We start from the raw sequence: 23,296 nt of genomic DNA on the forward strand, positions 1-23,296 counted from the left end.
ACATGGGGCCTTAAATGAGTGCCTTGCCTGCGGATCAACGCAGTCAAAGAGACTGCCTGCTCATGGCCAGCAGGCTGTGTTCTTGGTCTGAGCTGGGCCCAGCGGATGGCATTTCTTATTCCTCTGATTTGTGCGTGTGTTACATGACTATAGAAGGAGCAATCAGTCAACTCCCAGGAACCTTTGCAACAGTCCCGTCCCCAGAAAAGGCTTGTAGTAACTGAAGCAGTGATGACTCAGCAGCATGGTCTCTCTGGCCGCTTGCTGATCCCTGGCAAGGACTCTAGCCCAAGTTCTGGCTTCCTTGTTTGAGTCAATGCTGTCTTGCTGGCACAGTAGAGGAATTTCTGGATCCAGCTGGCCTTGGCATTAGAGAGAGACTGAAAGGAACTGTTTGTAGCCAAACAGTTATTCCCCCCTCCCTTTTTATTTAAAAACAAACTAAAAGTAACACAGAATCCTGTTAGTAAATTATAATGAAGAATCCAGATCATAGGCCCTGACTCCATTGGTGCTCCGGGGCTCAAGCATGCACACACACACAAAAATAGGGGGTGCTCAGCTGTTCCATGAGCCCTGGGGTTGGCTACCGATCAGCTGTTTGGCGGGCCCAGGGCTGGCCACTGATCAGCGGGCGGCTGGCGGGAGCTGGGGAGAGGGGGTGGAGAGGAGTGAGCGGGAGGCAGAGGGGCCTTGGGGGAGGAGGCTAAAAGAAGTGGGGCAAGGGCGGGACCTCAGGGGAAGAGGCCAAGTGGGAACAGGGCCTCGGGGCTGAGCGGGGGTGAAGCACACACTGGGAAAAACAAAAGTCATCCCCTGTGATCCAGATGGCAGAGTTCAGAAGTGATGGATGTGGGGGCAGAGACGGCAGTAAGTCTGGGAGGCCAGTGTCCCTGATACCTCATTGTGAAGAAGACAGATTGCTGGGTTTAAGGATGAGCTGGGGACATATTATAACATCACTAGAGGATTTATTTATTTTTACTGAACAAGGGTGTGGAAATGTGGTCTTGGGTGACTGCATTCACATTTCATCAGATTTAGGTCACTAATGCAATGAGTCTGGATGGTCTCAAGTTGATTTCTCCTGAGGGAAATTTGTTTATATCACCCAACCTCATCATCCGATTAAGCATAATTCTGGAGTAGAGATAGAAGAGAGATTGGGGGTTTAGTAGTTACAGGTCAGGATTGTGATGCATCACAGAACTGTGTGAGGAATCCAGCACTGGAATAGCAAAGGATTCTGCAGTTCAGCATTAAGGTGTACCAACAGTCCGGGGGATCCCATCACAAGAATAGCAGGAGGTAGTGCAGGTAAGGACTGAGATGCATTGGCAGAGCTGAGGATAAGAGAAGGGCAGAACTGGAATAACAGCGGGTACTACCAGTCTGGATTGGCTTTTTTTGGCAGAGCTTTGCCAGGAAGTTTGGGTCCTCTGTTATCTCCTCCCTTTCATGAGCACTAAAAATTCACCCAGAAACAATAACATATGTGTGTGTAGCAATCTGCCTTCTCAGAAACAGCAGCACCAACCCCCAATCTCTGGCCTCATTACTCGGAGCAGGAAATGAGTAAAACATAAATGACTTAAAAAGAGCCAGGAGGGGCCGTTTCTCTTCCTCGTTCCCTGGCAATGACCGTGTATAGTTACAGTTTAATCTTGGAAATGCCAGACAGCTGTTGCCGGTTGCTAGGAGACTGGCACACATTATGCAGATGTCAGGGACCTCAAATGTCTGCCGGAAATTACAGCTCATGTTGTATGAGGAGAGACGCACATTTCCCTGTCTGGGGAGCCCAGTGGGAGCCATCATCCCCCCCTATGCACCCCACCCCTGAGATGGGGCTGAGGCTGACAGGCTATGTCCTGACAAAACCCAGCTAATAAATCGGCTCTGGGGTAAAAAATTACAGGAAAAGAATCTATAAAAAATTTATCCAGCTTTGCGTATGGGACATAGCTGGGGGTGGCGGGAGCCAGCTGGTGCAGTGCAAGGCTCTGGAGCTGGCTGCTGCATGCATTGTAGCTGGATGCCTAAAAGAGGTGGATTTGGATTCAGCTTTACTCCCATGGGGCAGGCAGGCTGGCAGCATTCCCCAGCGTTCACAGGAAAGACTGGGTTTTACTGACTTGGTACAGCAGAGGCTACTGTGAGAAGAGATAACTGGGCAAGGAACCGAGCTGAGGAAATGAATGACCAGATGCACACATGAAAAGCGATGACCTTTGGGGGAGGGTTTCAACATATGCTAACCAACACACAAACAAACTATAATGAGACAGACCATTTTAAAAACTAAAATCAGGGTATTGGCTCCATAACACCTCTAACAGGAGCCCTGCATTTTGTCAAATTCTGGGGGAGATCAAGCTGAGCTGATAGTGCGGTGTTTGTGACATCAGGGCATGTTACCATGGAAATACTGTGATGTTGCAGATTCAGCATGATGGCAGTACTTTGGCCTGCAGCTTGAGGGAAGTTGGAGGAGTAGAGGAAATAAGCCTGGTTAAAAACCACAAACCTGTGACCCGAGAAATCCAGAGAAGTGCAATACAATAGAATGGATTAATGGTTTGGTCAGATCTGCACTGACACAGTTTACAGGGCTGTATCTGCAATGCATATGTGTGTGTGCACAAGAGAGTTTGTACATGCACAGGCATAGGGGACACAGGAATATGTCTGCATGTGCAAGAGTGAAAGTGCACAGGAGAGTGTATATTCTTGCAAAGATACAGGAATATCTGTATGTGCCATAGGACCAACACCCAAAAATCCTCTGGCTTCAACAGGAATGAACATCACGCACATGATATGATTCTATCATTGTTCATACCAAAGTACTTCAGACTCTTCCCCAGCCAATTACAATCTAACCAGAGTTGCTCTAGGCCTGACTGAATGGGTACCATACAATTTGATACAAAATAAATGGGTAATAATTGAAACACCAACAGAGTCGTTCCTGAAATAGGTAGGATTTGCCAGATCAGACTATTGCTCTGTCTAATCGAGTATCTCAAATACTTCCTCTTGGATATCTCAACACTAACTAAAATTTAAGATGACTAAGTTCCTAATCTTTCTTTACAAACCCACCCCACTTGGTCCATTCTTGTTACAGTTGACTCCTCCAGGATCTTCCTTGTCACACTGACCTATAACCTGGGGTCATCTTCAACTCTTTCCTCTCTCTTGCTCCACACATCCAGGCAGAAGCAAATATTGCCATTTTGTCCTCCTCAATATTACTAAGATTTGACCTTTTCTCTGTAAATATCTCACCCAGGCCATCAGCATTCCTCATCTTTATTAGTGTGACGTCCCCTTCTTTGGCCTGATACCCATATCTCCTGCTGCAATTTATACAAAATGAAGCTGCTAAGATTATCTTTCTTGTTCATCATTTTATGTCACTCCTTTCTTAGAATTCCTCTTCTGGGTCTACCTTCTCCACCACATCACATCTAAGGCTCTTGTGATCATCTTCAAAGTCATCTGCATAATTCTGCTTACCCTTATCTCTTATTGTGTCGCCTCTCTGTCCCTTTTGCTCTGCCGACAATGTCAGACTCATTGTCCGAATTGTCTGCTTCTCCCACAAAAGTCTCCACACCTTCTTCCATGCTCCCTCTTATGCATGGAATATATGGAATGCATGGTCCACAAGGACAACATTTTTTCATCAACTCCTGCAGGAGACCCACTTTTTTCTTCATCATCTTTGCAAAACTAGCTGACTAAATTATCTTCTTATATATTTCATTTATTTACTCAATTTTGTAGAGGGAAGCGGTTAAATGTTAGGAGAGGGCTTTAGCAACACTGGAATTGAAGCTGAGAATTGGTGTGGGAGAAAGACAAGAAGGCTGAATTGTGAAGAGAGATGGTAAAGGGGGAGCTTTAAAAAATGTAACTTCTAAGCCATGTGTTTCTTCTCACTATGATCCCTCTGTTTGTATGTTGTATTCCTTTCCCTGACCCTTTCTTTGAGTTTGGCTTTTCAGCTGTTATGCTCTTGAGGGCAGGGACTCTATCCTTCTCTTTCTGGAAAGTGCTGAGTGCATTGTGGGCATGAAAGCCATCTAATTAATTTATAAATAATAATAGTATCATGCCTCCTGCCACACCAGTTCAGACCATGGCACCTTCTCACCTAATACCTCACCTGTGCCATACTGGATTAGACCATCACTACAAATAATCCAGTATCTCACCTCTGGTAGTGGTCAATACTGGATGCTTCAGAGACAGGTGACCATCCTCCCATCCCCTTTTATTCACTTGTCCACTTTGTGCATAATAGGTACAAATAATTTCTCTTTCCAAAGCAGTCCTTTGGTTCATCCAGTCTAGTATCACATCTGCTGTACAAAAATAGACCAATGACCCATCTGGTCTGGTAACTTGTTTCCGGCAGTGCTCAATGCCAAATTCTTCAGAGGAAGGCATATGAACTCTATAATATAGCGCACTGTGCAATATTCAGTGATGGGGAGGGTGGGGGCAAGGGATAGGATTCTTTCCTAGCCCTCCATTAGCTTCTGCTCTGAAACTTGTGGGTTGAAACTTTTGTGTAGCTATCATCATTGCAAATGCTATTCTCTTTCATATAAATGGCTTTCTTCTATAAAACTTAATATTTGCCTCAATAATATAGTGCAGTAGCAAATTCCACAGTTTATCTTGCAGCTTTCTGCTTCAAGGGGAGAGAATCTGTGCCTGACAACTGCAAGTGATCTTTTATGAATCATGGTACTGAATTATAAAGGAAACTAGGAACCTCATGGAATGTGTTTTCGTAGCTTTACTGTCTAGAGAGGAATACGAAAGTACGGTGAAAAATTAGGATTAAAAGAGAGTCAGGGAGTTATTTAGGTGGAGGGTGAACACCTGTACTGTATTTTAGGAGATGTCCTTTACTTAGTTCCTAATATCCCACATCCTGTGTCCATACAAAAGGCATTTTGTCCTGTATTTCAGCAGCACATCCTACAACGTAAGGCTGCAGATGTATGCTTTTCTACCATGAATAAAACATCCTTTGTTTTCTTGAAACATAGATGGTCACCCTATTTAGGGGCAGAGAGGCTGTTCTGGAGAGGTGGAAGCAGCATAAGGAAGGTGATGGCAGATGGATTTACTTCCTGTTGTGGAGAGAAGATAAGGGGAAGTGAAAAAGGTGTCTGGAATTTGAGGAATCTAGGAAATGGGATGCAGAACATCAAGAAGTTGGGAACTCTTCTATAATATGAACGTATCACATAGGGCTTGTGCTGGATGGAAATTCAGACTTGCTCCATTGTATGGAACTATCTCCACTGTTAGGGGGTATATATAAACAGAGTCTACAAGCCTTAATACTACTTACTATAGCTTAACGTCTCCATTAGATCAATTGGCAGAGACCTGTATTTTTGCAATGGCAGAATCTGGGTTTTCCACAGTGGTGTGTGTGTGATTCAGCTGGTGACCAAGTACCTACTGGCCAAGGATTTGTTATAAAAACACTGCATTGTCCCTAGGAGTCATGAAAACTCATCTCTCACAACCAGTGAGCGCTTTGCCAATAGCATGCCAAGGTGACAGTAACTGTGGGAAGGGAAAGATATTGGAAAGGAGAACAAATGGGGCCTGGTAAACAGCACTGCAGTAGCGGTGGTTGCCATGGTGACCAGAGGGGGAAAGGAGGTGGAGGAGAAGGAAGAGGGAAGCATATTGATCGATAGTACTGTGCCAGCTCATCTGGCTTCTATCCATGTGCTGCTACAGAGGGAGAGAAAATCAAAGAGCCACACACAGAGCAGACAGCGCCTGAGATTCAATACGTGGCAGCAGCTCGATCAATAGATTGTTGGAAGGTGGGTAATTGACTCCCATTCTGTTCAGGAGAAGCAGATGCAGGGACAGAGATGTGTTTGTTAGCTGCAGATTCCCAGCTCTACTTTATCAGCCAGTTTGTTTGTCTAGTTAATTCGCTTGTTTGCTTGACAGTTTCTCTTCAACCTGATTTCTTGCTGCATCTGTCAAAGATGAACATTGGCTGCAAGACCTGAGCCATGACTGTACTGAAGTTCCTGAGTCATTTTCTCCCACCCACCTCTTCTTTGTTCAGAGTGTCTTTAGCCCACCATGACACTGAGATTTTCATGGGGGAGACTGGAGACAAAGAGAGTTTATTCTCATGGGATTTCTGGTGCTTTCTGCTTTAACCTGCCTGTGAGATTTCATAAGAGCAGTCTTTCTTGTGGAACCTCAGTATTTCTTGTTCCGGCTGGAACCAAGAAGCAGAGAAACCACCAAAGAAATAAAATAAAATAGTTAAGCACATTTTTTGCACTTAATAAAACATCTGAATTATGGGTAACGGTTCACTGTGTCCTCCACAGAGTAACTGACACCACTTCCTGCAACAAACAGCCCATTAAAACTATATGAAAGAAGAGGGAAGAACTCCACTTACTGAATTACCATCATCTCTTCCTTCAGATCTGTGGATTTTTCTTGGAGGTTTCTCTGCTAAGTACTGCTCGGTCCAATTTGGCTTAGTTTATGAGTTAATAATGAAAAATCACCCACTTACAATTCTGCTTCTTTTAAATTATATTGCTAGATTCATACTTTTGAGTCTTGTACTTCTACAGCCTGATCCAATTCCCAATTAAATCTGTGACAACCTTTCCAACGATATCAATGAGAGTTGGGTCAGGCCCTTTTGTGAGACAAAAACAAACTCCCAGCTTTCAAGCTGGTATTTTTAATCCATTGAGACACCAGCAGGTGTGTCTTATGTATAAACTAACAGCAAGTGTCCCTGTGCCCTCTAAGACATTTTCCTTCATTTTCTTAATGAATGGGAAACTAAGAGCTTCTTAACCTCTTGGCATAAAATATGCAAGAAATAAATAGAAGTATGATAGAATGATTATAAAATAAGTTATTGCAAATGTTCACTTATCAATTCTTCAGGGAAGGCAGACAGGCAGGTGAGAAGGAATCCAATCAGACTAGAAGGTTTAAGGGAATAAAAGAATTTCTGCCAATTATGAAGGGACAAAAAAAAGCTGTCCACCACACCGACAGACATGCTTTCCATACAAAAAGGAAGTAGGAAAGTCGGGCAAAATATTGTGTATATGGTGAACAGTCAGAGGTAGGATTAGGACCACATGGTCCTCAAGCTGAGGATAACAATATATGGTCTGCCCTGCAAGCAAATATATTAAAGTACATGTATTCCTCTAATCTAGCATCAAGTCAAGAGATGCACCGCTTCTGTAAAGAAGGATATCTTATTCCTGAATCACTGTGCCTGTCTGACATACACTAGTGAAGCAACAGGCCACATGGTAATGCTGAGAAATGTAGGATGGATCTCAGAAATTTCAGTATAACTCCAGAGAGTCATCCACGATGTGTCTAGCCAGTTAATGTGCAAATCCAAAGGGACACCTCCCCAGTCTTCTGAAACATAGTCTTATTACTTGGAAAGATGATGTAATCAAATTCATCATGAGCATATCTGCAAGGGGCATGACATGATGCACCAGCACCCTACATCTTTCTTAGAAGATTCCTGGAAGGAATCTCTGGGGTCAAATCTGTGCCAAAAATGGAGCAGCCCCCCTAAAATATCCTTTAACATACTTTCACACCTAACCACACAGAGGCCTTGAAGATGGTATCAGGTCAAAATTGCTGTCACTTATTAAAATGCCACTTTCTAGGAATTTAGCCAGGAGCGTCACTGACAAAGTGAGCTGTAGCTCACGAAAGCTCATGCTCAAATAAATTTGTTAAGTCTCAAAGGTGCCACAAGTACTCCTTTTCTTTTTACTGACAAAGAAATAGTTCCTCTTCCTCACAAAGCAAGAGAAGTATTCATCTAGTGTGTGGCCAAGCTCAGCTACTGGGGAGAATATGATGGGATAACACAGAGAAACCCATCTCCCAGGATGTGAGAAATGCGTGTGCTATGGTTGCCAACTTTCTAGTTGCATAAAATCAAATACCCCTGCCTCGCCCCTGCTTTTTCCAGAGGCCCCGCCCCTGGCCCACCCCTTCTCTGAGGACCCACCTCCACTCACTCCATCCCCCCTCCCTCCATCACTCGCTCTCCCCCACCATCACTCACTTTCACCGGGCTGGGGGAGGGGGTTGGGGTGCAGAGGGTGGGAGGGCTCTGGCTGGGGATGCAGGCTCTGGGGTGGGGCCGGGGATGAGGGATTTGGGGTGCAGGAGAGGGCTCCGGATTGAGGCAAGGGTTTGGGGTGGGGCGGGCGGGCATGGGCTCTGGGTTAGGTGTGTGGGCTCTGGGTGAGGCCAGAAATGAGGGGTTCAGGATGCGGGAGAGGGCTCCGGGCTGGGGCAGGGGGTTAGGGTGCAGGAGGGGGGGTGAGAACTCTGGCTGGGGGTGCAGGCTTTGGGGTGGGGCTGGGGATGAGGAGTTGAGGGGGCTCTGGGCTGGGACAGAGAGGTTTGGAGTGCAGGAGGGGGTGCAGGCTCTGGCTGGGGATGTGGGCTCTGGGGTGGGGCCAGGGATGAGGAGTTTGGAGTGCAGGAGGGGGCTCCAGGCTGGAGCAGGGGGTTGAGGTGTGGGGGCGTGTGAGGGCTCCTGCTGGAGGTGTGGGCTCTGGGGTGGGGCCGGGGATGAGGGGCTTTGGGTGCAGGAGGGGGCTCTGGGCTGGGGTAGGGGGTTGCAGTGGGGGGTCGGGTGGACTCCAGGAGGGAATTTGGGTGCAGGAGGGGATTCTAGGCTGGGACAGGAGGTTGGGGTGCAGGAGCGGGTTTGGGGTGCGGGGTCCCGACGGTGCTTACTATGGCACCCAGGAAGCAGTCGCCAGAATCCTGCAGCCCCTAGGTGCATGGGCGGCCAGGGAGGCTCCGCGTGCTGCCCTCGCACCTGCAGGCACTGCCCCGTTAGCTCCCATTGGTCGTGGTTCCCAGCCAATGGGAACTGCAGAGCCGGCACTAGGGGTGGGGGCAGCCTTCCTGGCTGCCCATGCGTCTAGGGGCCACTGGGACCTGCCAGCTGCTTCCGGGAGCCGCGCAGAGCTAGGGCAGGCAGGGATCCTGCTTTAGCCCCGGGCCCCTGCTGCACCACCAACTGGACTTTTAATGGCCTAGTTGGCAGTACCTGCTGCAGCCGCTAGGGTCCCTTTTAGACTGGGCGTTCTGCTCGAAAACCGGACGCCTGGCAACCCTAGTGTGTGCAGACCCAACAGAGGAAGGACATCAGTTCTCCAGTCTATAATGCATACAATCACAAACAGGTATGAACATCAGTCTTCTAATGTCAATCTGAGCAATAGTCTAACCAAAACAGTTATTCCATGGAAAAAGCAACAGGCAAAGAATGTAAAAGAAAAGTATATTCTCCTGAACAAAGCTGCCAACAACCATATGGAAGTAAATGTGATGCTATGCTCCAGCCTTTGTAGGCTGAGAGACAATTTCATAAAGAGCTGTGGCAAGTGATGTAAATCAGAGAAGTCTGTGGAAGGGTCCATTGGCTTTTAGATAAGCACAGAATCTGGCAAGTACAAACATAGCGTAAAGCCATATTGCTAAACCATTAACTGCTGCTTCTCCACTGAATGTTTTCTGATCTAGAGTCCTTTGGTTTTGTCTGCATCCAGCCAATTCCAAAGTTAAATTTACCAGCTCTAGTAAGTTTTATTTTCTTGCTTCCTCAGTTCCACACCTATCCCCTTTGAGAAAGGAGCTCTAGAAATGGGAGATTATCATTATTAGGATTAAATGAGAGACATCAGTAAAAACCAAGATTTGTCAGCACTCAGAAAGCCCAGCTCAGAATCCGTTCCAGTAATTCTTATCCAGCACCATAAGTACAGCCATACTGGCTCAGACCAGAGGTCCATATAGCCCAGTATCCTGTCTTCCAACAGTGGCCAGTGCCAGATGCTTCAGAGGGAACGAAGAGAATGGGGCAATTTATCGAGTGAGCCATCCCCTGTCATCCAGTTCCAGGTTCTGGCAATCAGAGGCTTAGGGACATCCAGTGCATGGGGTTGCTTCCCAGACCATCTTGGCTAATAGTCATTGATGGACTTATCCTCTATGAACTTATCTAATTCTTTTTTGAACCCAGTTATACTAGATTCATAGATTCATAGATATTGAGGTCAGAAGGGAGCATTATAATCATCTAGTCTGACCTCCTGCACAATACAGGCCACAGAATCTCACCCACCCAGTCCTGCAATAATCCTCCCACCTATGTCTGAGTCCTCAAATCATGGTTTAAAGACTTCAAGGTGCAGAGAACCCTCCAGCAAGTGACCCATGCCCCATGCTACAGAGGAAGGCTCCAGGGCCTCTTCCAATCTTCCCTGGAGGAAAATTCCTTCCTGACACCAAATATGGCAATCAGCTGAACCCTGAGCATATGGGCAAGGTTCACCAGCCAGATACCCAGGAAAGAATTCTCTGTAGTAACTCAGATCTCACCCCATCTAACATCCCATCACAGGCCATTGGGCCTATTTACCATGAATATTTAAAGATCAATGAATTGCCAAAATCATAGTATCCCATCATACTTTTGGCCTTCACAACATCCCCTGGCAACGAGTTCCACAAGCTGAATGTGCCTAGTGTGAAGAAATACAGTACTTCCTTTTGTCCAAAACCTGCTGCCTATTAATTTCATTGGCTAACCCCTGGTTCTTGCGTTATGTGAAGGGATAAATAACACTTCCTTATTCACTTTCCCCACATCATTCATGATTGTATAGACCTCTATCATATATCCCTTAGTCATTTCTTTTCCAAGCTGAAGAGTCTAAGTCTTTTTAATCTCTCCTCATATGCAAGCTGTTCCATATCCCTAATCATTTTTGTTGCACTTCTCTGTAACTTTTCTAGTTCTAATATATTTCTTTTGAGATGTGGTGACCTGAACAGCATGCAGTATTCAAGGTGTGGGCATACCATGGATTTATATAGTGGCATTATGATATTTTCTGTCTTGTTATCTATCCCTTTCTTTCCCTGTCTCCTTTCACTTTTTCTTTCTTGTTACTTCTTCCTCTTCTCTCAATCTTTATTTATACTGCTCCACTCTTTCTCTCTTTCCTCCCTCCCTCTTCTCCACCAGCTAGTTTTCCCTTGCTACTCTTCACCTGTGAAATAGCGTACCTCTCCCTCACTAACCAGGCCAAGGCCACTGCAGCACAGAGCTGGCTTTGTCTGCACAGCTGCCCTTGCCCCTAAGGGGCCACAAAAAGTGGAGAGTGCCTGAGTCAGGGACAGGTATCATCTTGGTCTATTGGTTCAATTTCACAATGCAATTATTTGTCATATGGGACAAAGGCAAACAGGTGGGACCCATCTTCATGGTCTCACTGCAGAATGAAGGCAATCACAGGGGTGAAACAGCCAGCTGATGTCACCATGCAAGGCACAGGCAATGATGGTTTTAACACCCCAGCTGCACACCACGCCTGGTGCCTGAGTAGCCTTTATATTCAGTGTCTAAGTTCCTTTTACCTTCAGGCACTATGTTTACACCTACTGCATATTTGCATCTCTCCACTTGCTCACCAGCTGAGAATTCTTGACCTCTTCTTCAAGGCTCTGCATAACTCCACCGTGACCTGCATCTCTGATCTTGTTTCTTACCATATCCCCCCACCATCCTCTTCACTCTGCCAACAATGGTAGCCTCACCATTCCCTTTTTGTCCTTCCCCAGCTCCCATTTCCATGCTGTGCTCCATCCAGTGGAACAAGGATAGTCTCTTGCTTCATATTCTTAGGAGTTGCATAATAGGGATTACCTTTAATACTCTGTAGGAGATTTGATATTTTTTTCCTAGTCAGCACAGCAGAGATGAAGAGAAGAAGGTATCCAGGTGAGGAATCCAGGGAGAGAAGAGAAAAGTAACACAGAGCACAGTGAATGTGGGCAAACAGAAGCCCGGATAAGCAAGGCATCAGACACAGATCTATGTGGGATATACACCCAACAAGCTTCTGGTATCACAGAACCTCAGTCCCTGCACTGCAACATGGATGGTTTTAGAGCAGATCCTGTTTCCATAGCAACAGTACATGTGAGAGCTGCCTTTGGAGAGCAATTCAACCCTTCAGGAAGGTGAAAAGCAAGGCCGACCTCACACACAAGCTCGGTGAGCAGCCACATCACAGGCAAGCTGTTCAGCTCTCAGGCAAGTCCTGTCTCCTTAGGCTATGTCTACATTATGATCTAGGGGTATGAATTCCCAGCTCGCACACATATATTTATGTTTGCTTGAAGTGAGCTAGCATGAGTATAAACAGCAGTGTAGTGGCGGTAGCATTTACAGCAGCTGTGGAGGCATGGCTTAGCCATGCCAAGTTCATACCAACAAGGGTCAGGTGGATTTGTACTCAGCACAGCTAAACCATGCCACAGCTGCCGCTGCCCATGCTACCGCAATTACCCTATTTATACTTGCGCTACTTCTCACCAAGCTAGCACGAATATGTGTATGTGAGTTGGGAATCACACCCCTAGCTGGTCGTGTAGACAACCTCGGAGAGAGGAAAGAGCTCTCTGCCAGAGCCACTGAGGGAGACAGGACCATATGAAAGAGGATCTTCTGGCTTGATTCAACCTCCCACCCAGTTTCTGGGTCCCCACAAAGTATCAGGAAATGGTGAAAAGTTGAGCCAAACCCACTGTGGGTGCTGGCCCGTGGTCAGGATAGGAGGCTAAGCAGGAGTATCCCACAAGGAAGGGAGTATGGGAACAGTTACCCGTCAACATCTGCCTCCTGCACACCTGCCTTCCCCTGTCTCCCATTAACTGCTACTTCTCCACTGAATGTTTTCTGATCTAGAGTCCTTTCGTCTTGTCTGCATCCAGCCAATTCCAAAGTTAAATTTAGCAGCTCTAGTAAGTTTTATTTTCCTGCTTCCTCAGCTCCACACCTGTCCCCTTTGAGAAAGGAGCTGTAGAAATGGGAGATTATCATTATTAGGATTAAATGAGAGACATCAGTAAAAAACAAGATTGTAGAGAAGTGATGGAGGAAAGAAGTCAAAGAAAGGCCAGCAGATACTACAGAGGTTGCTCAAAAATAAAGCTGGGCAGGAAATGGTTTTCCTGTCCCAAAAAGGTTTTTCAAGAATTTGAAATGTTTTTCTATCCTGAATCTGGAAAAAAAGTCAAACTCTCAAAAATGTTAATTTACTAACAAGCTGAAAAAAATTCAGTTTAGGTTAATGAAATCACTTTGTTTCAATGCAGACCTTTTTTGTTTAACAAAAAATACTATATTGAACTTACATTTCAAAATGAAAAGTCATTTCAAACCAAAAAAACAAAACTTTTCAAATGGGACCTTGTGACAATTTCAAAACTTCTTTTTCCAATTTTTTTCCGAAACGAGAAACTCATCAAAACTGACCCTTTCCTGCAAGCAGTTTTGGTTCCAATGATTCTGCATTTTCTGACAGAAAAAAAACCATTTTGTCAAAAAATTCCCAACCAGCTGTGCTTAGAATCATCAGCCTTTGTCAGTCCCCCTGCAGGAAGAAGGCCTCTTCACTGCTATTCCTAACTATTCATCTCTATAGACCAATCTCAGTCCAGATTTTATTTTACAATTGATTTAAAATATTGCAAAATCAGCTAAATATATCTCAAATATATATCTCTGAGGTCATAGGGCTCAAGTCCCAGAATTGGACTGGGCATCTTCCCAGTGCTGATGCTGCAATACAGCCAGAGCACAGCAGGTGTGCTTTACTGTTGGACCTGCATCCTTCAGAGGAGATCTTCAAAGTCTGTTCTGCAAAGCTCTGGTGTCTGCTCAGGTGAAATTAAAGAGTAGGAGGTAGATAATAATTAATGATTTGCACTTATATAGGACCTGTCATCTGAGGACTTAAAAGCCTTTTACAAAAGTAGATATGTATCATCCCCATTTTACAGACAGACCTCCAAAGCCAAGCTCATCCAGTGAGTCAGTGGCAGATTTGGGAAGAGAATACAGGTCTTCTGACAGGCAGACCCCTGCTCTAACCAGTACACAATGCTGCCTCACACAGTGCTTTTCAAAAAGAATTGGTGATAATCCTCGTGTCCTGGCTGGAATGCCTTTGTTCAGTAAAAAAAAAAAAAAAAAAAAAAAAGCTCTGATATCTGTGAATGAATACAGGATGGCTGCTGCCTTTAATCTCACAGTCAGCATGTTCCAGTCCAGGCCAGTAGTGACTGAAAGCTGTTCACTGGCCCATGTGAAATAAATTTGGTGGGTCTCAATCTAGTTTCTACTTAATTGGTGTCCATATCATAAAACCCATCACATTTGGCGCTAACTGGCCCCCTTGTTGGCAGTCTCAGCAGAGAGGCCAAAGGCCAAATGAGTCACAGAGACTGAACTTTTTTCTCATCTTCAGAGGGGTCCTTCCAGGGTAGGGCTGAGATAATATTGTCAGGGCAGGGTGTGTGCACATTTGAGAAAACTTGCACTGCTGCTGCCTGGATGCTACCTGTCCTGTGAGATTTTCTGTATTCGGGCATTAGTCTGACATCTTTTATCAGATTCACTTCACACAAAATACAGGAAATAAAAAAGACAGGGAAAAATAAGTTAAACACTAATAAATAAACATTTCAAGGAATGATTTCATCTTACTGACTGTGGAAGTATGGTAGGGATCTGAGCTTAGGCAAATCAAGCGGGCCCCTTATCCATATTTCTTTCCTATATTGTGAGTGAAAGCGGCAGCAGCCAAAGAAATTGAAACATCAAAAATTAATTGGAAATGTTAAGTCTGTTGTTCGTGCAAAAGGCATAAATATTTATATCCTGAAGGCTGACTTTTGGGTTCTCTCCTCAGCAGGAAGAGATTTACATTTTAAATAAAGATTTTTTTCTTTCTGCTCCTCAGTAAATGTGAAGAGTTTATTATCCCCTTAAATGAGAGTCTTCTGGCCCAATCCTGCAGTCCTTTTGCACATACACTCCCATCAACTTCAATAGAAATTACATGTATGTAAAGACTAAACGATCAGTTCTCTTATTTACAGTCAGAATGAGAGGGAGCCTGAAACAGAAAGTTAGGACTTGAGATCACAAAATGAGGAGACGGATGAAATTAATGACTCCTGAGATACTGAGTTAATTTTCGAAATCTGTCTTCCATAAGAAAACAATGAAAAAATGGTTGGACAATTAGAACATAAGGAAGATTTTACACTATTAACTATTGATAAAGAGCAGGGAGAGAAATACTTGGAAAATGTAAGCATACCAGTACACTGGGCTGAATGATTTGCTCTTTAGGGTGTTTAGGGAATTAGCTAACAAACATACATCACCCATTGATTTTAGAAAAGTCATGGAACTCTGGTGACATATGAAATATTCAAGAAAATCAAACATAGCCCCTGCCGCAGTGCTCTCCCCAGATTCCATCTCCCCTCTCTTCTCTCCACCTTGCTCCTGTAATACTGTCCCTGCCTCCATCTCCCCTCTTCTCTCCCTTCCTGTCATTTCCCACATTGGTGCCAACACTGACCCAGCCTCCCTCTCATTTCCACTCACCAGTTATTCCCCACTTTGACTCCTGTGCTCTGCTCTTTCACTTCCATCTCTTTTCCCCTTTCCCATCGCATTTCATTTAATCCCACACTCTCTGTCCCACCTACTATCTACTCTGCTGGTACTCCCCCATCCCCTTAGCTCTGCCCCTGTCTCCATCTCCTCTCCCATACCTCTGCAACCTCACTTCCCATGCTTGCTCTCCCTCCATCTGTTCTCCCCTCAGCAGTCACTCTCCACCTCAGACCCTGTGCTCTTCCCTATTTCATTCTCAGTCTAAAGAAACCTCAGAACGCTTCTTTCACTAGATGGAGGCTGGATTTACCTTCCCTCGTCTCACCCTCCAGTACCCTTCCTTTTTCTATTTTAATCATTTTTATCTTTGTCTGATTATTATTATTATATACCACATCTGGGTATGGAAATAATAATAATAATAATAATTAATACATTTTAACACTGAAAAAAACCCTGTTACTAACTTTTCCATAACTGTTGTTCTTCACAATGTGTTGCACATGTCTATTCCAATATAGGTGTGCGCTCACTTTGAGCACAGCCCCTGGAAAGTTTTCTCTCAGTGGTATCTGTTGGTATCTGTTGGGTCAGCTCTGGATTTGGCTGAGTGGTGTTGCAATAAGCATGGCAATAAACTGCGAACCCTCCACCTGCACAGCTGCTTGAGAATCACCTACATTGGAATGGACATGTGCAAGGACTTGAAGAAAGAAAAAACGGTTACTAACCTTTCTGTAACTGTTGTTCTTTGAGATGTGTTGCACTTGTCCATTCCAACACCCTCCCTCCTGTCCCTCTGTCGAAGCTGGCTGGCAAGAAGGAACTAAGGGGGCTGTGGGTCGGCAGGACCCTTTTATACCAGCGCTATGAGTGTGCGACTCCAGGAGGTACCAGAGCCGACCAGATGGAGGGAAAACTTTCCGTCGGCTGTGCTCGGGGCGAGCACACACCTACACTGGAATGGATATGTGCAAGCACTCCAAGAAGAATGTAAGTTACCAATAAATTCCAGCAAAATGCCCTGACAGTGAGATAGCTGTGAACTCCTTTGTACATTTCAAACATGGCTGGACACACCCTTGGAGAAAAGACTACAGGGAATAATCCTCCCCTGGCCCCTTGGTAGTCTAGTAGGATTTTTCTGTCTTTAACGTCTATGATTCTGGAACATTTCCAGCAGTTACGTGAGTTTCCCAGAGTAAGACCTTGACTGTCCCAGACAGTGCATGCTGCCTCCTATTTAATAGTGGACACTGTACCCTTTGATGAAGCTTGGGTTCTCCAAAGACAACTTTCAAACTTTGGGAGCAGCCCCAACTTCAGGGCACGGACAACGTGGAGGGGAGAGAGATGTGAAGTGCCAGTGTTGGTCTGCGGCTCCATTCTAGATATTAATTAGTGCAGATCATCCCAACAGGGTCAGCAGACCAGGTCAAGGACCTCAAGAAGCTCACCTCATAGTAATCACCAGGATAGTACTTGCTCCTTTGCCCTTGACTCCCAAGAAGGTAAAAAACAAAGCAAACAGTATGATGGGAGAGTGATTGCACCCACCTCTGTTTTGCTCCCTTGTTTCTGAGACCTCAGAATTTCAGAGCAGGATTTTTTATTTTATTTATTTTTTGTTAACATGTTTTTTCCTCTGGGACTAGTTCTCCTGGTTCTCAGTCATTTCCTCCTGTTTCCATGGCAACTACAGCTGACTCATATGTGTGGCTGCCATGGAAACGGCGCTAGTGCCCCTTTGAAAGGCTGCACTGAAACAGGAATGAGATTTGCATCTCTGGTGCTGTGTGGAGCAAACCTTGTCTGACTTTCCTGGGGAGGACATGAGGCACACTGTATAAATTCAATACAAAACCCAAACTAAATCCTTTCTCAGAGGGATTTTGAAAGCTGGTGAAATGGGTACATAGTAGAGAAACTGGATACTTGGGTTTGGCTGCTCAGGGTTGTAAAGGAATTTTCAGTGTGTTGTGGGCACACCAATTTCTTTGGAAAGACCAGTTACAAGCTGGCCATTTAGCGAGAGGCTAGAGTTTACCTGGACCAGCTAGCACATTTAAAACTATGCCTTGCCTTGTATACACTGGGATTTTAACACAGTAGCACAGGGGTGAGCAAACTTTTTGGCCTGAGGACCACATCTGGGTATGGAAATTGTATGGCGGGCCATGCTCATGAAATTGGGGGTTGGGTGCGTGAAGGGGTGAGGGCTCTGTCTGTGGGTGTGGGCTCTGGGGTGGGGCCAGAAATGAGGAGTACAGGGTGTGGGAGGGGGCTCTGGGCTGGGGCATGAGGTTCGGGTATGGGGGGGGAGGGCTCTGGCTGGGGCTACAGGTTCTGGGGTGGGGCTGTGGATGAGGAGTTGGGGTGCAGAAGGGTGCTCCAGACTGTGACCGAGGGGTTGGGAGGGCAGGAGGTGGATCAGGGCTGGGGCAGGGGGTTGGGGCACGGGAGGGGGTCTGGGGTGCAGGGTCTGGGCAGCGTTTACTTCAAGGAGCTCCCAGAAGCAGCAGCATCTCCCTGCTCTGGCTCCTATGCGGAGGTGCAGACAGGTGGCTCTGCGTGCTGCCCCGTTCACAGGCGCCGCCCCTGCAGCTCCCATTGGCCATGGTTCCAGTCCTATGGAAGCTGCAGGGCCAGCACTTGGGGCGGGAACAGTGTGTGGAGCCTCCTGGCTGCCCCTACACATAGGAGCCGGAGTGGGGACATGCCGCTGCTTCTGGGAGCCACTCGGAGCCACAGCATGCATTGAGCGGGGCAAGTCCGGACCCCGCTCACCAGCGGAAGCTCTAGAGCCAGATTAAAATGTCTGATGGGCCAGATGCGTCCCCCAGGCCGTAGTTTGCCCACCCCTGCAGTAGCATGTCAGCTAGCACATCTTAAAATACACCTTTTTCCTAGTGAAGACAAGGTCAAAGATTGTATAACCATGTATAACTAGGATGCTCTCCTCCCTACTTTAGTTACATAATGACAAAGAGCCATAGAGTAAATGTGCTTCCATTTATCTGTTTGATTTTCCACATTGTCTGCCTCATATGGCTCTGTCCTGCAGGAGTAGCTGCATATATACTATGTGGGGTAGTGGCTATGCCAGCCCCAACCTTGCTATACCCTCACACAGGAGGACAGCATGGAAACAAGCTAGGAGTATCCCCCAGAATCCCTGCCTGACCACCACTGGGCATGGTGCCCAGAGGCATATTGCCTTTGAGTGGCAGTGCTTGAGATGAAGGTTTGACTATGACTGCATTATTTGTTCTGTGTTTATTGAAATTCTTGTTTTGATGTTCCATACTTTTTTGACTTGTGTGTAACCTGTTGGTGTTGTGGCCATTGCCAGAATCATAGAATCATAGAATATCAGGGTTGGAAGGGACCTCAGGAGGTCATCTAGTCCAACCCCCTGCTCAAAGCAGAACCAATCCCCAACTAAATCATCCCAGCCAGGGCTCTGTCAAGCCTGACCTTAAAAACTTCTAAGGAAGGAGATTCCACCACCTTCCTAGGTAACGCATTCCAGTGTTTAAATGTTTATTTGCTCTTTGTTTTTCTCTCTAGGAGCCATCACTTGGAGTGGAGTTGACAGGATGACAGACCAACAGGCCCCTTCATGAGGCTCAGTGAATCTCCGCCCTCTTCTACCTTTTCCAGTGGATTCCCCAGAGATTATACTATTCATCAGGGTAACAGGGAATGACTACTCAGTGATGGAGTACTATGGTACTATGGGGAAGTCAATATATTTCCTTGGGGATATTTTGGGTGGGGAACTAGAAGTGGGGAACCTATATTTGTTTCCTCACTGATGTCCCTTATCTGTCCTATGCTTTTCAACATTCTGGAGGCTGTATATATTCTTCTGGGGGGGTGCAGGCCCCCAGGCAACCCAGAATAAAGGGAATTTTGAAAGGGAGACTCATGTGTGTTAGACTGTACAATCTGTAATTTTTCCTTAATTTTTATTTTGGCAGAGGAATCTCTGTTGGTCCCACTGATGTTTTGTAAAAATAAATAAAATATATGCTTTTAGGAATGTTTCATCTTCTGTGATTGCTTGGGGAATGGGGTTTGGGACCAAGAGGTCTGAGCCGAGACTGCACATGCTCTGCCTCATGTGATCCTGGGCATGCCCTGAACAAAGGTCAGGTGGATAGTCAAAGGCAACTGCCATTTCACCTGCTGAGTTAGTCCTACTCATGCCAACACTAGATAAGCTGCATATGTCTGGGTGCATGGGAACTCAGTCAGGGCATGTGAAAATCTGACATGAGCAGTCAACCCTTAGCCTCGCCTCTGTCCTGCCCCCTTTGTTCTCTACTCCCACTCAGGTTCCTGTTTTTGGGAGTGGTCTCTAGCTCCTCTCTGCCTCCCTCAAGAGGGGCAGGGGTTATGGCAGGGAGCACTCAAGGCAGCAGGAGGTCAGAGTGTGCTAAATTTGGTATGTTCTCTACTCCAGTTATTTGATTCCCCTTCTGCCCTTCCTCTCTCTGGCAGGTGCTGCCAACAGAAGCACATCACATGGTATGATTGGTGCAGCTCCATCTTAGAGGAGCCCCATTTTGCTCATTCACTGACTATCTGGGCTGCAGAGGACTGCAATCAACTCCATACAAAGATGGGCAGCAGACTTTCAGCAATTCCCTTTACAGATGTGCACTTGCCTCCCAGTTGTTTTATATGAAAGCAGTCACAATCCAAACATTCCAATTCCTGCACCAGTGCATGACTTTGAGGTGGGGTGCCTTTGGCAGCTTTCCCTTCAGTTAAACCCAATGTGCTGTTAGTGGAGGGAGAGGGAGAGAGTAGGAGAAATGAGAGAGGAAAGGGGATCATGATGGGCTCCCAGGAAGCTTCTGGCAGATGGCTTAGTGGCAGCGTATAGGCCCATCCCGCCTAAAACACAGAGCGTATCATTCACCTCATTCCTGAAACTGTCCTGGCCTACAGTAGATTGGGCAATAAGCACCAGCCCTCTAACCACTTCCACTGGCATTCCCAGGACTTACGGGACTTCATCATAACAAGACAACACCAAGACAGCACACTGCAGGCATTTGTGAATGAAGCCACACCAACCTCTAGCAGCTGTGTGAGGATTATTATCTTTTTTATACAGACAGGGAAACTGAGGCACATAAAAGGAAATTATTTTGGAGAAAATCCAATAAAGCTCACCTTTCATTTATGGAGGGTGGAATCAATATACCTTGCCACCATTTATGTTGGGAGGAGGAATGTAATAGCTCTCCTTTAGTTATGGGAGGTGGAATCAATGGACCTCACCTCCATTTACATGGATAGGGGCCAACTCAATATGGCCCAACTTCATTTCTGGGGGTGAACTCAGTGCAGTTTGCTTTCTTTTATTGGTGGGGAATAATTACGGAGAAGTTTCATGTGGATGGTTGGTTGGACTTGACATGGCCCATCTTCCTTTAGAAGAAGTTGACTCAATATGGCTCTCCCTTTATGTGGAGAGGCCCCAGTACAGCTTGACTTACTTTATCTGAGAGGTGGACTAAACAGAGCTCAACTTCATGTATGGGAAGATGGACTCAATACAGCTCACTTTCATGTATGGGGGGAAGGACTCATTATGGCTCAGCTTGCCTTCATGTTTGCAGCGGATGGACTCAATACAGCTGGGCTTCATGTATGGGGTGATGGAGTTAGTACATCTCACCTTCATGTGTGTGGGAGGTGGACTCAAAAAGGCTCATCCTCATATATGAAGGGATGGACTCAATATAGTTTGCCTTCATGTACGGGTGGGGCTAGACTCAAGACTAGTTTGCCTTCATGTCTGGGCATTGGCTCAATCGGGCTTGCCTTCATTTATGGGAAGAAACTTAGTACAGCTCACCATCACTTATGTAGGGGGTAAACTCAATACAAGTTGCCTCCATGTATGTGTGTGGAAGGCTGTATTTCAATATGGCTCACCTTCCTTTAGAGTGGGATGAACTCAACACAGCCCTCCATTCATATGGGGATGGACTTAATATTGCTCTTGTATATTTATGAAGGTTGGATTCAATATGGCTGGCTTTCCTTTATAGGGTGTTGGTATGAGTTGTAAATCAGTTGTGCAAGTAAAGAAATGGGTGTAATGGATTCCAGATCCATACCATTATGGCAGCATCTTTAAGTGTGCAAGAGAGGAAGAGACTTCTTTATAGCTCCCCGGGGCATCATCAGGCAGAGGCGTTAGGGCTACTGCAATAAGGAATGTGGGGTAAGGGCAAGAGGTTTCTGAGCAGCTTCCCCACAAGATCTATAGCTGGCATAATTATTTCATCACAGCACCATGCATTCTCCAAGGATGTGGCTGATCCTTCTGCATTTCTGAGCTACTGTTCCAGACCTGAAGCTTGTTATTCCTTTCTCTCAAAAGGACACTAATTACAGTTATCCTATATATACCCCCAAAGGATCCCTCTCATAAGAGAGGTGAAAGTCCAACAGGGAAGCATAAGACCTTTTCTGTAATCACCTATTGAAAGTCAAGCTTCCTGTAACTGGTTAGTTCAGGTGCAGGGGAGAGTGGGATATGGAGTCTTTCACATTTAAGTTACTGGTTTAACTGTAGCTCAGGTTATCAGTGACTGAAAGTGACTTCTATTTGATGGACATGTGGGGGTCTATGTGACATGAGCTGGTGGGTGTGATGTTGCACCTCATAATGCTTTATAGAAATATGCTTATGAATGTAAATATGACATAACTGGAATATGTTTTATGCTAGATATGCCATGTAACATATCTTTTCAAAGGTTATGTTCTACTGCATGTGTTCATCCTATTCGTATGCATGTATCATTTTTATATCTGAAGTTATGAGCTTTGGCTCTATGTTTGTATTTAAAGTGTTTGCTGTAGAAAGCACCTAAGGCAGATTTGATCAACACAGTGTGAAGAGGTTATTCAAGTAAATGGAAGTACTTGGTGAACAATGGACCTTCATAGATGCCAATCCATATCTGAGCTTTCCTGGGAACGTCTCTGTAGAGAACTGAGACATGCATGGACATGTGACTTGCCCATGTGACTCCAAGACTCCATCTTGTAGCTGGGATTCTACACAGTGGGAGGGAGGGGTTTCCACCCACAAGATATAGTTTCTACCCACTATATAAAGTCCGGGGAGACCCCTCCATTTTGTCTTCAGCTGGCTCAAGAGGTAGCCTCTCCACCCCCAAAGGATACCTGAAAGAAACTGGAAAAAAGGACAGTAACCACAGGGGTATGAGTGATTGCTGGACCCAGACTAGAAAGAGGTTAGTCTGTAAGAGAAGCTTACTGGAACATCTCTGAGGGTGAGATTTCATCTGTAATTACTTTCTTACTGTATTAGGCTTAGACTTGGGTGTTTTATTTTATTTTGCTTGGTAATTCACTTTGTTCTGTCTATTACTACTTGGAAACACTTAAATCCTACTTTCTGTATTTAATAAAATCACTTTTTACTTATTAATTAACTCAGAGTATGTATTAATACTTGTGTGTCGGGGGCAAACAGCTGTGCATATCTCTCTATCAGTGTTATAGAGGGCGAATTTATGAGTTTACCCTGTATAAGCTTTGTACAGGGTAAAATGGATTTACTCAGGGTTTGGGCCCCATTGGGAGTTGGGCATCTGAGTGTCAAGGACAGGAACACTTCTTAAGCTGTTTTCAGTTAAGCCTGCAGCTTTTGGGGGATGTGGT

The 23,296-nt window shown here is 45.5% G+C and overlaps 2 long non-coding RNA genes across 3 annotated transcripts in view; one reads left to right on the forward strand and one right to left on the reverse strand.

The window, feature by feature from the left end:
- LOC141990156 (uncharacterized) overlaps positions 1-11,961 on the reverse strand; it is a 29,393-nt gene extending 17,432 nt beyond the window's left edge. Inside the window, exon 1 of one of the 2 annotated variants that reach the window (XR_012640092.1) lies at positions 11,807-11,961. This is a non-coding gene — a long non-coding RNA (uncharacterized LOC141990156). Of the gene's footprint in view, positions 1-11,697; positions 11,769-11,806 lie in introns of those variants that run through there. The other variant, XR_012640093.1, reaches the window with a different exon arrangement.
- LOC141990157 (uncharacterized) lies at positions 5,722-22,941 on the forward strand. Its single transcript, XR_012640094.1, has 3 exons — positions 5,722-5,867; positions 19,148-19,309; positions 20,084-22,941. It is a non-coding gene; the product is annotated as an uncharacterized LOC141990157 (long non-coding RNA).
- The last annotated feature ends 355 nt before the right edge of the window (positions 22,942-23,296 follow it).

The sequence above is a fragment of the Natator depressus genome, chromosome 6, assembly GCF_965152275.1.
Source record: "Natator depressus isolate rNatDep1 chromosome 6, rNatDep2.hap1, whole genome shotgun sequence".
Taxonomy (NCBI): Eukaryota; Metazoa; Chordata; order Testudines; family Cheloniidae; genus Natator; species Natator depressus.